Here is a 4,364-nt window from a genome sequence, read left to right as displayed (position 1 = left end):
TTTTTGGAGATGGACAGGCAGGCTGATGGGGAGGAGGCAGGCCTGTATTTTGAACTTAAAAACTCAAATGGGTTTTTGGGTTCAAAATGTGTATTTTTCCCTAATGCTGCTATCCTTTTATAATCCATAATTTTGGGGCCAGGTTGTCCGATAACTCAGCAAAGTGAAAACACTATGAGTGCCCCTTCTCTCCCCCTGGCTATCAGTGCCGCTGCCCCATTGCCGGCGCCGATAGCCAGGGGTAGAGAAACGGCGCCGGCAATGGGGCAGCGTCGTCGACAGACAGGGGGAAAGAAGAGGCAGCGGCACCCATTGCTGGCGCCGCTGCCCCGTGTCCCCCCACCGGAGGCCTGAAGCAGCACGGACCTGACCCCGGCAACAGGGTAATTATACAACTAGGGATGGATGAGGCAACGGGGCAGCGGCACCGGCAATGGGTGCCGCTGCCCCTTATCCCCCCCTGGCTATCGGTGCCGTTGCCCCATTGCCGGCGCTGCTTCTCTCCCCCTGTATTTTGAACTTAAAAACTCAAATGGATTTTTGGCTTCAAAATGTGTATTTTTCACTAATGCTGCTATCCTTTTATAATCCATAATTTTTGGGCCAGGTAGTCTAATTACTTGGCGACATAATAACAGTATGAGTGCATGGTTTGGGAAAATAGATGCAGAAGGACAAATGGATGAAAGGATGGCCGCATCTGGCAACTTTACTGTTTGCTTTTTTTCAATGCAAAGGAGGAGCGTATAATTATTAAAAAGGGTATTTTTGGAGATGGACAGGCAGGCTGTAGGGGAGGAGGTAGGCTTGTATTTTGAACTTAAAAACTCAAATGGGTTTTTGGGTTCAAAATGTGTATTTTTCCCTTATGCTGCTATCCTTTTATAATCCATAATTTTGGGGCCAGGTAGTCTAATTACTTGGCGACATAATAACAGTATGAGTGCATGGTTTGGGAAAATAGATGCAGAAGGACAAATGGATGAAAGAATGGCCGCATCTAGCAACTTTACTGTTTGCTTTTTTTCAATGCAAAGGAGGAGCGTATAATTATTAAAAAGGGTATTTTTGGAGATGGACAGGCAGGCTGTAGGGGAGGAGGTAGGCCTGTATTTTGAACTTAAAAACTCAAATGGGTTTTTGGGTTCAAAATGTGTATTTTTCCCTTATGCTGCTATCCTTTAATAATCCATAATTTTTGGGCCAGTGAGTCTAATTACTTGGCGACATAATAACAGTATGAGTGCATGGTTTGGGAAAAATAGATGCAGAAGGACAAATGGATGAAAGGATGGCCGCATCTGGCAACTTTACTGTTTGCTTTTTTTCAATGCAAAGGAGGAGCGTATAATTATTAAAAAGGGTATTTTTGGAGATGGACAGGCAGGCTGTAGGGGAGGAGGTAGGCCTGTATTTTGAACTTAAAAACTCAAATGGGTTTTTGGGTTCAAAATGTGTATTTTTCCCTTATGCTGCTATCCTTTTATAATTCATAATTTTGGGGCCAGGTTGTTCGATAACTTGGCAAAGTGAAAACAGTATGAGTGTATGATGGTTTGGGAACATAGGTGTAGAAGCACAAATCGATGAAAGGATAGCAGCATATGGCAACTTAACTGTTTGTTTTCCAAAGCAAACGAAGAGTGTATAATTATTAAAAACTGTATTTTTGGAGATGGACAGGCAGGCTGTAGGGGAGGAGGTAGGCCTGTATTTTGAACTTAAAAACTCAAATGGGTTTTTGGCTTCAAAATGTGTATTTTTCACTAATGCTGCTATCCTTTTATAATCCATAATTTTTGGGCCAGGTAGTCTAATTACTTGGCGACATAATAACAGTATGAGTGCATGGTTTGGGAAAATAGATGCAAAAGGACAAATGGATGAAAGGATGGCCGCATCTGGCAACTTTACGGTTTGCTTTTTTTCAATGCAAAGGAGGAGCGTATAATTATTAAAAAGGGTATTTTTGGAGATGGACAGGCAGGCTGTAGGGGAGGAGGTAGGCCTGTATTTTGAACTTAAAAACTCAAATGGGTTTTTGGGTTCAAAATGTGTATTTTTCCCTTATGCTGCTATCCTTTTATAATCCATAATTTTGGGGCCAGGTAGTCTAATTACTTGGCGACATAATAACAGTATGAGTGCATGGTTTGGGAAAATAGATGCAGAAGGACAAATGGATGAAAGAATGGCCGCATCTGGCAACTTAACTGTTTGCTTTTTTTCAATGCAAAGGAGGAGCGTATAATTATTAAAAAGGGTATTTTTGGAGATGGACAGGCAGGCTGTAGGGGAGGAGGTAGGCCTGTATTTTGAACTTAAAAACTCAAATGGGTTTTTGGGTTCAAAATGTGTATTTTTCCCTTATGCTGCTATCCTTTAATAATCCATAATTTTTGGGCCAGTGAGTCTAATTACTTGGCGACATAATAACAGTATGAGTGCATGGTTTGGGAAAAATAGATGCAGAAGGACAAATGGATGAAAGGATGGCCGCATCTGGCAACTTTACTGTTTGCTTTTTTTCAATGCAAAGGAGGAGCGTATAATTATTAAAAAGGGTATTTTTGGAGATGGACAGGAAGGCTGTAGGGGAGGAGGTAGGCCTGTATTTTGAACTTAAAAACTCAAATGGGTTTTTGGGTTCAAAATGTGTATTTTTCCCTTATGCTGCTATCCTTTTATAATCCATAATTTTGGGGCCAGGTTGTCCGATAACTCAGCAAAGTGAAAACAGTATGAGTGCCCCTTCTCTCCCCCTGGCTATCAGTGCCGCTGCCCCATTGCCGGCGCCGATAGCCAGGGGTAGAGAAACGGCGCCGGCAATGGTGCAGCGTCGTCGACAGACAGGGGGAAAGAAGAGGCAGCGGCACCTATTGCTGGCGCCGCTGCCCCGTGTCCCCCCACCGGAGGCCTGAAGCAGCACGGACCCGACCCCGGCAACAGGGTAATTATACAACTAGGGATGGGGGAGGCAACGGGGCAGCGGCACCGGCAATGGGTGCCGCTGCCCCTTATCCCCCCCTGGCTATCGGTGCCGTTGCCCCATTGCCGGCGCCTCTTCTCTCCCCCTGTATTTTGAACTAAAAAACTCAAATGGGTTTTTGGCTTCAAAATGTGTATTTTTCACTAATGCTGCTATCCTTTTATAATCCATAATTTTTGGGCCAGGTAGTCTAATTACTTGGCGACATAATAACGGTATGAGTGCATGGTTTGGGAAAATAGATGCAGAAGGACAAATGGATGAAAGGATGGCCGCATCTGGCAACTTTATTGTTTGCTTTTTTTCAATGCAAAGGAGGAGCGTATAATTATTAAAAAGGGTATTTTTGGAGATGGACAGGCAGGCTGTAGGGGAGGAGGTAGGCCTGTATTTTGAACTTAAAAACTCAAATGGGTTTTTGGGTTCAAAATGTGTATTTTTCCCTTATGCTGCTATCCTTTTATAATCCATAATTTTTGGGCCAGGTAGTCTAATTACTTGGCGACATAATAACAGTATGAGTGCATGGTTTGGGAAAATAGATACAGAAGGACAAATGGATGAAAGGATGGCCGCATCTGGCAACTTTACTGTTTGCTTTTTTTCAATGCAAAGGAGGAGCGTATAATTATTAAAAAGGGTATTTTTGGAGATGGACAGGCAGGCTGTAGGGGTGGAGGTAGGCCTGTATTTTGAACTTAAAAACTCAAATGGGTTTTTGGGTTCAAAATGTGTATTTTTCCCTTATGCTGCTATCCTTTTATAATCCATAATTTTGGGGCCAGGTTGTCCGATAACTTAGCAAAGTGAAAACAGTATGAGTGCCCCTTCTCTCCCCCTGGCTATCAGTGCCGCTGCCCCATTGCCGGCGCCGATAGCCAGGGGTAGAGAAACGGCGCCGGCAATGGGGCAGCATCGTCGACAGACAGGGGGAAAGAAGAGGCAGCGGCACCCATTGCTGGCGCCGCTGCCCCGTGTCCCCCCACCGGAGGCCTGAAGCAGCACGGACCCGACCCCGGCAACAGGGTAATTATACAACTAGGGATGGGGGAGGCAACGGGACAGCGGCACCGGCAATGGGTTCCGCTGCCCCTTATCCCCCCCTGGCTATCGGTGCCGTTGCCCCATTGCCGGCGCCTCTTCTCTCCCCCTGTATTTTGAACTTAAAAACTCAAATGGGTTTTTGGCTTCAAAATGTGTATTTTTCACTAATGCTGCTATCCTTTTATAATCCATAATTTTTGGGCCAGGTAGTCTAATTACTTGGCGACATAATAACGGTATGAGTGCATGGTTTGGGAAAATAGATGCAGAAGGACAAATGGATGAAAGGATGGCCGCATCTGGCAACTTTACTGTTTGCTTTTTTTCAATG

Source organism: Hyla sarda, chromosome 11 (genome assembly GCF_029499605.1).
Source record: "Hyla sarda isolate aHylSar1 chromosome 11, aHylSar1.hap1, whole genome shotgun sequence".
In the NCBI taxonomy this organism is placed as follows: Eukaryota; Metazoa; Chordata; class Amphibia; order Anura; family Hylidae; genus Hyla; species Hyla sarda.
Note: the sequence above shows the minus strand (reverse complement) of the source record.